This window comes from Gopherus evgoodei, chromosome 3 (genome assembly GCF_007399415.2).
Source record: "Gopherus evgoodei ecotype Sinaloan lineage chromosome 3, rGopEvg1_v1.p, whole genome shotgun sequence".
In the NCBI taxonomy this organism is placed as follows: domain Eukaryota; kingdom Metazoa; phylum Chordata; order Testudines; family Testudinidae; genus Gopherus; species Gopherus evgoodei.
This window is the reverse complement of record NC_044324.1, coordinates 133,202,456-133,216,170: the sequence shown is the minus strand read 5'-3', so window position 1 is coordinate 133,216,170 and position 13,715 is coordinate 133,202,456. Positions and strand designations below refer to the sequence as shown.

Below are 13,715 nucleotides of genomic sequence, written 5' to 3'. Positions count from 1 at the left end.
GAGCATTCTGCCCAAGAAAATCATGGCTCAGTCTCCCTGAACAACAGGTTCCAAAGGCATCCACTGAATAAACAGACTATTCATGATCTTTGTCAGGAAGTGCCTGGGGATTTTGAAAGGAGAAACTATATTCTGACTACGAAACAGGAGCTTTACAGAAAAATGAACAGGGTTATGTCTAATGCTTTTAGATAACTAAATAAATATATAGGTGTGTGAATAAATATTAAAAAATATAAATATAAAAAAATACTAGCCAATGCTTGTGGAAATGATGCAAGTTTCTCTCCAACTAAACTGCTACTCTGTTGATTCTTCACCCGGCTGGGCTTCCAACTGGGAGGTGAATTAAGAAGGCGAATATATTTAGCATTGGAATACAAGGGAAATAAATAATTCTCTGAAAAGTAAATTTTACTTTTCATTTAATAGTAAAGCAACTGTTAAATTAACCAAAAATCATTTTAAAAAAATGGAACTTACTTTACAACTTCAAAAAATCTCTTCTATCCCACTGGTTCCAGAGGTGACGTGCATTTTCTGTGTACATAATCATACAATCAGACTTTCTGAAAGTTTTATAACATTTTAAAAATATATATTTACTCTTCTTTCCATATATAAAGATGCACAGTGGGGACACTTGAAAGTACATTCCTATTTTGTTGTAGACATATTCCCTGTACTTAAAATAAGGAATACCAATAGAACCAGTAATATCTCTAGCACCAGAACGTGTGCCCGATGTAGTGATAATACCTTTTTATAAAACGAGTGCCTCAAGACTCTGTTTTCTCTTTCTATGACTCATCACTGGCTAATTTCATTTGCTTGCATTGGTTTAATTATCAGCTTTATGCTGACGACTTCCAAATCTACTCTGAATTTGTCTTGTTTCATTTCATATCTCCCACTGTTCGTTCAACTTGCCTTATATTTCTTAGTCTTCTCAAACATACCATGGTCAAAACCAAACTCATCATTTTTCATTTCAAACCCTCTACATCCATTCTTTATTTTTGTTGATAACACTGCCATTCTCCCCATTCCCTAGGCTCATAACATGGGGATCACTGAGGCTGTGACCAAATTAAAGCTAGTAAGAAATTCTCCAGTGGAATGGATGTGCGCCAGAGAATGCAGATATGTAGAAACTGAAACATTTTGTGAAGATGGTTTGATTTCAGTGAAGGTCAAATGAAACCCCGCACAGGGTTTCAGAAACTTCCTGGTTTCCTGCCAGTTTATCCACCTGGCTCTTCAACAGCCTGCCAGCTGTTGGGGAGCTGGGATTTCTGGCAGCCTGCACAGTGGGCTATCGGTGAGCCAAAACCCTAGAAGTCCTGGGAGCACCATCTCCAAGGCTCCTAGCTCCCTGTTAGCTTCTCAGGTGGAATTTCATTTTGAAATGATCAAATTGAACCACTTTGATTTTTTTTAAAACTTTATTTTTGTCAGATTCTGTTTTGTGGAGAATCTTGACATTTTTGGTTTGTTTCCAAACTGGAACAAAATCAAATTATGAAATTCCAAAATCCCCCATGAACCAGAATTGCCATTCTGCACATAGCACTAGAACAAATCCTGTCTCTTGTTCCTCCTCAACAATGAAAACATCTGCCTGTTCCTTTCTATTCTGAGGGCGAGATTACTTATACATGCTCTAATTATTTCCTACTGTTGACTGCTGCAATCTCCTCCTTTTCAGTCTTCTGGATATTTCCCCCACATCTATTCCTTCCAAAATACTGCTCAGAAAATAATCTTTATCTCCCATCATTCTGTGTATAACATGTTCGGGATCTGCATGTGAAATTGAGATAATGGTAAGGTTGTCATAAAAGTTTACAATATACTGTGTCTGGGATCCATTGCAATGTTATTGCCCATGTATACTGATTGATGCTGACATAATTCTGAGGACAAGTACAGATGTTGCAGATTAAGCTTGTTCATGTGCTTACATGGAAAGTTCTGATAAAACCAAATGGTGCGAGACAGTGCAATTGTCAGTGCAGCCTCGATTGTACCATACTTTTTATTAAAATGAATTTTCATTTTGCAGTTTCAATACATCAGCCTCACTTACTTATAATTAAAAATTTATGCCCAGATCTGCAAAGGTGCTTAAACCCTAGACTTAGGCACTTAAATCCCAATTTTGGCTCCACTGTAATCCATGAAACATTGCTGAACCTTGTAGCTTCCTAAACTCACTCAGCACCTAAGTTTTCAAAGTAAAAGTTCCCTTAGCACCCAAGTTTCTGTTCCCGGGCATGCACACTGTTGCCTCACTCAGGATATCCAGATGCTGGTCTCCTACATAAACCCCAGAACCAGGGGATAATAGGCATTTGGCCACCTAAATTTTATGTGAGGCTCAATCTGGTACTTGTGCTCAGATTGCACTTGTTAGATTGGATCCCATTCAGAATGCAGCCAGAGGAAGCGGAGGTGGTTGTGGTGCCCAACTGATAACCAAGTGAGAATGACTCTGTTATCCAGTGGTTAGGGCACCACCTCGGGAGGTGGGAGACCCTTGTGCAGTCCCCCCTGCTCTAATGACTCTTTCATTATTTAATCCATGGTGGAACAGCTTCAACAGGAGAGACTAAGGAAATTCCACATCAGAATATCCCATAGTACACTCCTGAAAGGCGAGAGACTCCTATTCAAATCCTTTCCCTGGCAGAGAAAGGGAATTGAAGCAAGATCTCACACACCCCAAGCAAGTGTTTTAACCTCTGGGCTAAAAATTACAAGGTGCAGGGCACCACCTCCCTCCCCCACTGTCATTTTGTGTGGAGCAAGGCAGGTAGCTAACTCATTCCCTGGAGAGGCGGCACCTAAGCTGCCTGTCAGGTATCTGGTTTGGTGGTTCCCATTTGTGAATTGCTAAACAGGATTAAATGCATCCCTGCAGCCCAGATTTAGCTGCCTATCTCCAAGAGAGGGGCAGGGCTTATCAGACACCCCTGTCATTGGCATCTCCCATTGGTTAGTATAAGCAGGGAGCATGCTGGCTTTTGTGAATCCCATTCTTAAGTGCCTGTCTCTCCCCATTTATTGTGCAGGGAGCCTCATTGGCTAACTCAGGCTTTGTTGTTCCTGTGATTTTCTAGGCACTTAAAAGTTAGGCATCATGATACTCAGCATTGCAACACCTGAGTCCGTTGGTGGATCTCACCTTTATAGACTGGCCCATAAGTGAATAAATATAAGATCATAGAACGGTAGCATGGTAGTTAGAGGTAGAAAAGGTCAGATGAATGAGTCAAGGGCAGGATATCGGAAGGAAAATCATACACAAGTCAGTTCCATTTAATTGCACAGCAGAATTAACTGCTTAAGAGGCCAGCTTTTCAGAATTCCAGAGTTTTAAAATTCCTTCCATATTACTTGTACCTGTGTTAATATTGACAGAAGAATAAAGTTCTTAGTTTCATTTTTTTTAAATCTGCTATTTGAGTCCTGAAAGCATTGCAGTTCTTTGTCTTGATTCCACTATAAAATGATAATGTTTGTCTTCACTGTAGTTAGACTGAGTTCTTACTCAGATGTAACCCTTTCTCCCCCTGCACATAAAAATCTCTCCCTTTTGTTAAATGGTGATTTCAACTGGTGCCAGCTGACACAGCTGGTGGGATTAAAGTCCAGGTTTCACTTTCACACTGGCTAGAACCCATCCACTTTGTAGTGAGGATGCAGGCTAAATCACCCAATTGTTGAAGATCCTGCAGTGCCTTCATACAGGTCCTGCTGTGTGCCCAAAAGGACAAGTTCTCCTGCAATTTATTGGAGAAGAGTCATAGAGCTTCTCAGCTTACTTCAGCTCAAAAGAATCATGAGACATGCCCCCAGAAATCCTAGTGACACACACGGGTGAGTGCAGCATTAATTAGGACTCAGACTTGAGCAGGGGTTCTCAAACTGGGAGTTGGGACCCCTCAGAGAGTCGCGAGGTTATTACATAGGGGGGTCGCGAGCTGTTAGCTTCCACCCCAAACACCGCTTTGCCTCCAGCATTTATAATGGTGTTAAAGTGTTTTTAATTTATAAGGGGGAGTCGCAGTCAGAGGCTTGCTATGTGAAAGGGGTCACCAGTACAAAAGTTTGAGAACCACTGCTCTAGTCTGTCTCTGCAGGCTTTACAGTTACAGCCGGCCTATGCTAACCTGGGTGCCTGGACCCACATTCATTATCAGGGCTAGCTCTGTGGTGAAGTTGCTAAAAAGCTAACTAGGTTTCTCCTGCAATCTTTTATGATATCTATTTAACACCTAATCAAGTATTAAAACTATAAATAATGGATTTTGCTGCACCACTCAGACCCTGATAAATGCTGTGAACAGTTTAAAGTTAGCAGCTTGTCTTTACAACATTGCACTGTTACAGCAGTCAGGTTAACCTTAAGCCAATTCTTGACCAGTAGTTGATATTTTTTTAGCAGTCTCAATCTGTACGCAGCATAATAGTGACAATAAATACAATATTTGTGTTGCAATAGCAGCACTGACAAAATAAAATTAGAAAATGAAAATAACCCAATTATACAAAAAATGGGCATTGCCAAGAGAAAATAACTGAATAGATCTAAGGGCCATCAGTATTATTTACTCTTCCACAAACATTTTTCTTTTAAAATGGCATAGCCTTAGAAGCCATTAAATTACTTTTTCCTTCTCAGACTTGCAAATCCTGAACAGAAATAAAGGGTTATTTTTCTCCTGTTTAAAATTTTCAGTAGAATAACTAAAATAGTCAGAGGGTTTTGCTGTTTGAAGTATTGGGAAGCTTTAAAAAATATCAAATAATATTGTGGGTTTTTTTAAACAAAAGATGCATTTTTAATTGTTTTGGGTGTGGAGCCCTGCCTGCCTCTTGCTCATCAGCTTCTAACAAATTTCTGAAAGCTATAAAGCTGGTGTATGCTATTGCTATAGGGTAAAGTCTGAATTATATTGTGCTTTAGGCAGGGAAAGGTACAGAAGTCCCTTCTTCTTCATAGGGCTGTATCCTGCAGATTGCAGTGCACTCTGGCTCTAATCAAACAAGTTATTGAAGCTGTTGCATAATTTTAAGCACTGGAATAGTCCTATTGACCCTAATGTGTGCTGAGCACCTTACAGGCAGAACCGTAGGTATTTGGCTAGTTCATCCACTGGAACTCATTAGCCCTGCGTGACGTAAGTAACCCTGTGTATTCTGCTGACATCAGAAGCAGACATTGTGAGCCTGGCACACACTGCTCCTTTTTGGACTGCTCATAAGGAGAATAGTAGAATGCCTTTCCCCCAGAGCCGTTTTGTCAGCATTTGCCCTATGTAGGGCAGAATGGCTCAGGGAGCCTCCCTTCAGCTGCTAGAACTCTGCTCTGTGAGCACTCTTGTTACTGCTACAGCTACAATGTGCAGCTCTACAGGAATGCTGTTGTTAATAAAATTAACAGTGTTTCTCTGTACTTTTATTACTTTCCACATGGTGATTCACAAGCGATAGAAAATTACCTTTGTATACATGAGATGGGGTGGTGATGGTGATGATAATGAGAAGAAAGTAATCTGAGCCTTTGCTTTTATATATGTGTGTCTTTCCAAATTGGCAGTATTCCTGGCTATCTGAACTGGAGCCAGAGAAACCCCTATAACTTCAGTTCAATTTAATTTAATGCCAGGTATAAAAGCTGTAATTCAGAGAAACGTATGAAATGGAATTGAGATATATAAGAAAAATGACAAATGGCAGCAAATACTTGCAAAATATTTTATATGGGTTTAATAAAGCAATATTAATATTGAAAAATAATATGCATCAGAAGATTTCAGTCTCTGATCTGATTAGGATCAATACTTTTCCTCTCCAAGCTTTTGATGCATGTGACAGTGTTACTAGCTACGGACATTGGAATCCTTTAGCAGTAAACTACGTTTGTAAAATGCACTCCTAGGAAGGAGATACATACATACAGCCAAAAATAAATCACTATGATAAATATTAGGCACTAAAAGAGTTTTCAGTGAAACAAGCCATGATATCATTCTTTTATATTTCATAAATCTCACTACACTAAATTCAAAGAGTAAACTTTTGATATAACATTCTCCCTCGTTGAAGTTTGCAGTCTTTAGCTTCTGAAATACACCACAGTTCATTATGCTGCAGTAGCATCTCATGTAATTTTGAAGCAGGTGTGTGTGTGTGTGTGTATGTGTGTGAAAGGTCTAGATTGTTTTCTATTTTATCTTTCAACCATTTGTCAGCAAGTATTGTAGGTTACTGTACAAACTCATTTAACTTGAATACTGTTGATTCACCTCTTCACACTTGGATTTTTTTTTTAATTTCTTCTGCACCTGTGTCTTTCACCATTTCTTTGCTTGGGTGTTTTAGGTATTTTTAGGTTCTTATCACCATAGCATCTATTGTAGGTACTTATGTTAGGTATTTAGATACTCATATTCATTAATGTATCTACCCTAACAACATCCTTTGGAGGTATGAAAATATCGTTATCCTCACTTTACAAATGGGAAGCTGAGGCACAGTGACGCTTGGGGCTGGCATAGCTGTTCAAGAGTAACTGTTCTGTTGTAGCTATTCTGAAATAACTTCCCATGTGGATATTCTATTCTGCAATAAACATGATTGTATTCTGGAATAATTATTCCATGTTATAAGTGCAGTAATTATTCTTGAATAAAATTCAGACCACCAGATACTTTTGAATGGACCCTGAAATCGGTTTTATTTATTTATTATTATTATTTTATTTTAAAATTATTTTCTCTGGAATTTGGACCTTCACTATACCTTGACCAAGAAATTTTGACCTTGGCACAAAAAAAAAAAAGACTACCCCTTCTTTAGTTTATAAAAGACCTCATTGCCACAAGTGACATTTTGTATCAAGTGCTCTGAGAATAATTTGTTTTTACCATACTCTACTAATAGTAGGAATAATAATATTTTAATTGCTATAGAATGTTACAGAAAATACTGTAAGGCAGCAAGTGAATCTTCAAGTGTTCTTTGCTTTTCCAACATTGTCTGATTGGGTTGGTGTGTTTTGTTTTTTAATCTAATAGATGTATATATTTAGAACTATAGTCCTTAAAAGCTTTTGAGACTCACAGGACAGTTGTACTCTTGGTTCAACACTTCTTTTGCACCTGAACATAGGTGAACCAGGACAATTAAACATCTTTGGATTAAATCCAAGTTCTTCTGGAAAGAGGTGAAACATCAAACCACTGTGCCTAAATTGGTGTACATAATGTGGTTTTCATGCACTGTTTCAGGATTTTGAAGACCTGCTATTGATGGATTCTGGTTTGTGAGACACAGACACCTGATATGATGACATCCTGTCATTACAGAGCACTTCTGTCTTCTCTGCTAGTACTGAGTAAAACATTGGTTGATAAAATTTGCTGTGGACTCAACGGAAAATAACTTGTAGAGAAACAGCTGAGAAAAAATAAACTGGAAATGTAAAACTGACAACACACAAATGGCAGTGCCAGGAATACATTTCAGATATCTTCTCTTATGAGGGGGCTTAATACACAGTCCCTGTCTTGCTGGCAGCAGGAAGGGAGGGCAAAGTTGTAGCAAGTAATTGGAAGATCCCTGAGTCATACTGTCCTATACAAGACATATACAGAAAAAAAATGGCGGGCTCAGGGAGATGTTAGGACAGGAATGGTTGGAAAGGAAGCTGTGGAAGGAGCTCAGAGCTATGCCCAGGGTTCATATCAGGTCCCTGACTGTGCTGAAACCCTGCCTGAGGGAGGGGGCATTTCTTATCCTTTGATCCCAATTTGCCTAACAAGAGTGCAGCTGAATTGATGTTAGTAATTTTTTGTTGAATTTCTCTAGTGTATACAATTCTACAGGTTCCTCCAGAGGAGCAAAGGGAGTTGAAGTGGTGGGAGTTGATGTCTGGGTAGGCTCTTTCAGGGGCGTTGAATTGCTAAGAGTGAGCTCGGCAGCCTTGTATTTTCCAAAAGTAACAGAGGAAGTGGCCCATCTCCTTCCCCCCTTCCTGTTTTCCACCTCATGGCTTCTCTAGCCTGCACAACATATTAAGAAGTCCCCAGTCAAGAATAGCTAGAGGGCTCACTTGACATCTGGGTTCACATCAAACTAAATAGCTCAGGGTCAAATAATTTACAAATTACCCTGCCAAAGATGACAGAATTTTCTTAAATACTACAAGTCAAATACACCTCTACCCCGATATAACATGAATTCAGATATAACACGGTAAAGCAGTGCTCCGAGGGGGCGGGGCTGCACACTCCAGTGGATCAAAGCAAGTTTGATATAATGCGGTTTCACCTATAACGTGGTAAGATTTTTTTTTGGCTCCCAAGGACAGCGTTTTATCGGGGTAGAGGTGTAGCTGAGGGTTTAGTTCCCCCTACCTCCTCTCTAATACAAAAGAAAATTTAAAAACTATTATTAGAGTTCAAAACCCAAGCACTTAAAGTTCAGGAAAGTCAAAAATACAAAGTTTTTCTCATAGAGTTAACTCAGTAATATACATAAATAGAAATTTTATTCTTTTCCTTATGAAATTTAAATTTTAATACACTTTAAATATGTAGGAATGTGTAACATGACTGAGTTTATGTTGTGTGAGCAAACTTAATATTTGCAGTTTCCTGACATTTGCATGTTTAAATTCTAACCACTTGTCATGGAGTAGGGGGGAGTCACGGCCCTGCACCCTCACTTCCTATGATTCACATGACTCTCAGCCAGCCAGTACAACAGAAGGTTTATTAGACGACAGGAACACAGTCCCAAGCAGGGCTTGTAGGCACAACCAGGACCCCTCAGCCAGGTCCCTCTGGGGCAAGGATCTTAGACCCCAGATTTGGAGTTCCCAGTGTCTTCCCAGTCAGCTCAAACTGAAACCAAAAACCATCCCCTTCCTGGCTCAGGTTACAGGCTCGGGTACCGTCCCTCAATTAAAGTCATCCCCTGCTCTCCCATCCCCCACGCAGACAGTCCCAGTAAAACTAGATGACATTCCCAGGTCAATCCGCCCCACTCCCTACTGCGTCACACCACTAAAAATTGCATTCACCTTCCTTTTGCCTTTAATTATATATTGCAAGAGGGAGACGGACCTTGACATTGGAAGCATCCTATTGAAACTCAAAAATGCACCCAAATCCAAAATAATTTGCCAAACTAACCCCCTCATCCATACTTATTTTCTTTATAAAACATTTATTTGCTTTTGGGTTCTTGTATATCTTTTTTTCTTGACATAACCCTAGATGAAGTTGAAAAAGCTACTAAAGAGAAAGCAAGCAAGAGGCAAAAGAACCAGCATCAATTATTAATAAATCGCCCCCTCTTCTGATGTTTTTGATATTTCCTTTCTTCTCAGACAGGATAAAGGATATTAGAAGTGGGTATGAACACTAACCTTATAGTAAATCAGGCTTGGTACTATGACAGGAAATCCTTAGGTGAGGGTGTAATGTGTGTGCATAGATAAATGTGTATTTCTAGCTCACTGTGCCTAAAAACAGTGACTCCTGTTACCCTCTGTTCACAACTGAACTTTGGGGGTATATGAGGCATTGACATAATACCATGCACTTGAACATTATTCTCTGTGTTTGTAGCAGCTGGGTGGTCCTCTTGGGATGGCAGGAGCACTGTATTATTGTAGATAAAACCCACAGTATGAACTGAAGAGGTGGCTTTGGGTATTATCTTCATCTCATTTTTTTTAATATTTCAGTGAAAGTGTTAAAAAAGCATTTTTGTATGACTAGATTTGTTCAGATTCAGGCAGATGGCAATTCATTTGGAGAGTTAATTTCCGTAAGAGATAGAGATAGGGATAATAGATGGGAGAAGGGAGGTTTAGAAGTCAAATTAAAAGGACTAGGACTGTGAATACTTAGTGTCTGAATTTTAGAAAAAACCCAGCTCGACTTGTCTCTGACCTTGCTCACTCTGGTTGGAATCAGAAGTAACTGTTGAATTCAGTGGTGTTACTCTGGTTTAAAATTAGTACAAGAGGCATGTCTCCTTCAGTAATGAACATTAGGCCAAATACTACATTTTGACAAATATTGCAGTAATAATTATGATTTACAATTAGGGAACTTTCTGGATCAAAGGAACCACATACATGTACAGTAGTTATGATTTACAGTGTATATCAGAAAACTCCCCTAGGATATAAAAACAGCAAACTTGCTGTCCTTCAAACATATTCCCTGAGGGCCACATGTTGACAATGGCGCCCCTTGTGAGACCAAAGATGTATTTCGCTAAAAGAGATAACTGACAGTATACTCAGAAAATATGCTTATTTTGACATTTAACCTACATTTCTTGAAACTACTAAAGGAGTTCACAGAATTTGATGAAGAAATAGGATGTAAATTGAAACCTTGGTGTGTGCTTCCTTTTAGTGAATGTTTTTTGGGCTATATAATTTACACTTTCAGAAAAAAAACAAAATAACTCAAAACCCCACACCAGGCTTGGTTCTCAGCTGTCCCTGTGTGCAATATGTTTTTAAAATGCAGCGAGTAGTGTAACCTTGTTTATAAACAGTGATTTTTATGAGGGATTAAACATTAGCCTGTCCCGCCATGTTCAATACCACTTCCTCCTAGAGAGTCCTTTAATTGTGCATCATGGCAACTTCTGTCATTATTTTTATTGAGAAAAATGGTTTCTGCATCTGTAATACTAGTGAATATCCAGCCACTCAGTTTTACTTGGTTTTGGCTGCCTGAAGTAGGTTGCTCCCTGGATAATCAGACAGGCTTCAGCTGCTGGTTTCCAGTTGTTGCAATAATGTGCTAACATGCTGGTCCCCTGAAACAGCCTGCTTATTACCTGTGATGCCCAAAATGCCATCTGGAGTGTTATCCAGTAATCTATAATTATTCTGTCTACTTCTTCTACTTGATTGTCTGCTTTGTTACAGTATGCATCTTCTTTCTGTTTGTTGTTGTTGTTGGTTTTCTTTCCATTTTCCTAACTTGTCATGGAATCATTTCATACAGTGATATTCACAACTGCTCTATGAATTACTTTTACATAAAAATGAATGCACAGGCTTTCTAGAAATTCTGCTGGGAAAGAAACTCTCAGATTCACACCATGCCCCTCTCAAAAAAAACAAACAAACCAACCCAAAAGGGCAAAAAAAAAAAGAAAATACATGAAAAGCAAGTAGGTGAGGTTTAAGAAAGAGCAGTGAACACAGAGGACTTGATTCTCTGCTTCTTTGCCCTTGTAGTAGTTTATTTCTAGGCAAAGAATTTTACGCTCGTGTTGCACAGGTAGAAATGACTACACAAGGAACAGGGCAGCAGAGACTGAGACCCAAAATTAATAAAATAAATTAAATATAAAAGACCCGTGATTACAGAGAGAGCACTTTAGACAGTAAAAAAAAATAATAAAAATCTGATCCATTTGTACCACTGCCCTTCTTGCTGCTTTAACTTCACCCTTTCTCTGTAACTCAATACAGCTGAATTCATAAAGTAAATTCTTTGTGTAAGCGGGGGAATGGTCCCACTATTGTGGGGAACTTTCCTGGCTTCTGCACTACCCTGGTGAAGTGGGCTGGTGAAAGGATCTGAGTCCTCGCTCCCACTTCCTTTACCCAGAGGCCTCCCTGCCCTTGAGGACTCCCCTTCCACTCTCCTGTCTGGCAGAGTCCTCCTAACCCCAACAAGGCTGGGCCCAGGATTCCTGGGGGGCTCAACCCCCAACCCTGCTGTGGTCACCTAGGACAGGGGCTAAGGTGTCCCCACTCCAGGGTACTCTTTGCACTGCACACCTCCCTGACCCACTGATCACATCATACAATGTAAAGCAAATACAAGTTATTTAATTAACAATTAATTTAAAAAAAGAGTAAGAAAAAATGGAAAAGGTTAAAGGAAAACACATCACCCTTCTCTGTGGCAGGGACCATCACAAACAGTCTCTCTGGAATGTCAGGGCGATTCACAGTCTGTTCCTTGTAGGTCCCAGGCCTCCTTCTCAGGCCCTGGCTGTGCTGCAGGGATGCTGCGGGTTGGACACTTGCTCTGGCAGTGGCCACACACTCTCAGGCTCTGGGTGGCAGGGACCCTTCTCCCCAGTGTCACCCCCGCTCTGTCAGGGTTATGATCCCCCTCCAAATCTGGCCTGCAGAGCCTCTTGGCTGAGGCGTCTCCCTATGCTGGGCCCACTGCCCAGGGTCCCCCTCGCTCTCCCGAGCTGCTCACCGCACCCAGCTCCGGACTGCTCCAGCCCCAGCTCCACAGTGCCTCAGCACGGCTGCTGCTGCTGCTCTGCCTTCAGCTCCCTGGGCTTCTTCTCTGGCTCCAGTTGCTACAGCTCTGCTCTCAGGGCAGATCTGCTCTGCAGGCTGCTTCTGTGACTCTCTCTCAGCTCTCACCTGCTTCCTGGGCTGCTTGTCTGGCCCCTCTGGCTCTGGTTGCTGCAGCTCCCCTCCCAGGGCAGGTCTCTCTCTCTGGGCTGTGCTCTGGCTTTTTGGGCTGCAGCTCTGCTCCTAGCAGCTTAGCTTGGGCCCCTGCTCTCTCCTTAGCTCTGCCCCACTCCATCTGACTCGGACAATTCCAGCTCACATGGAAGATGGGACCCCCCCTGGCCTCCTGACTCCTTGATTAGCCTGCCGCCCTGTCAATCAGGCTGACCTGGAGCATTGGCCTCTCGGCATTGTTCCTGGGGACTGTCAGTCTCAGGGTCCTGATTTGCCATCGATCCCTCCCCTTTTAGTGCTGGGAGCTAGCAACCAAATACCCCCACTGAATGTTAGTAAGGGGATAACAGTCCCCTTACAATTTGGGTATTAAATATATTCCTTGGGGATTTGATTCACTACTTACTTTTCTTTATAGTGTTCTTATTATAAGGACATATGCCCATTGAAGAACACTCAGTTAACACACGTAGCTAGCAACAGGCAGTAAGAGGAAGAGGATAACTGATTCTTTTTCAGATGGAGTCAAACCTATTCCCTAGCACCTAAAAATATCCCAGAAAATCTACCTCTGTGCTATGAGTTACCAAGACAAGTTAATAACTAATATCTGTATCCCCCTACATATGTTTACCAATATGGTTTTACCCTGCCTAGGTGTGTAATTTATAGGATACACAGATAGCATCCTCACTGCTATTCTGATCTATTTGGTCATCACTCATTGCCTGCTGATGACATAATAAAACATATATAGCTCCCACTGGGTGTTATAGCTTTCTTTTTTTTTTTTTGTGGTCTAATTTAAGAACAACATTTTGGAATTTGCTTTTATACTGTGATGAGGAAAAGATGGGAAATAGTTAAAGTTTTGGACTTAGTAGCACTATATGTCAGGCTGGAGTCAGTGGTACTAATTATTAAGGACAAGGGGGTTAATATATAGGCCAGAGTTTAATAAATAGTTGGTTCTTAATTTCAGCTTCTCATTCTCAGTGAACTGAATTTATAAAATCAGCATAGTGACTTGTGGACAGTAGCCCCATCTAGGGGTGGACAAGAAGGTTTCTGTTGATTAAATGTTTAGTAATGCAGTTCTACTAATGGGGAGGAGGAAGGACTTGGGAGGCATCCAGCTCCAGGGTGAGACTCAACTTGAGAACAGAAACACATATATTCGCGGAGTGATTCCTTTGTTACAATAACATATTGGAGAGAGGGAGACGCTATT

The 13,715-nt window shown here is 40.6% G+C and overlaps 1 protein-coding gene and 1 long non-coding RNA gene across 3 annotated transcripts in view; one reads left to right on the top strand and one right to left on the bottom strand.

Annotated features, from left to right (window-relative positions):
• The window catches only part of PRKN (parkin RBR E3 ubiquitin protein ligase), a 1,222,813-nt gene that overhangs the window by 772,923 nt on the left and 436,175 nt on the right, over window positions 1-13,715 (top strand). The window lies entirely within an intron of this gene.
• On the bottom strand, window positions 257-11,974 carry LOC115648707. Its single transcript, XR_003999649.1, has 3 exons — window positions 11,950-11,974; window positions 484-540; window positions 257-336 (listed from the first exon to the last, which is right to left on the bottom strand). It is a non-coding gene; the product is annotated as an uncharacterized LOC115648707 (long non-coding RNA).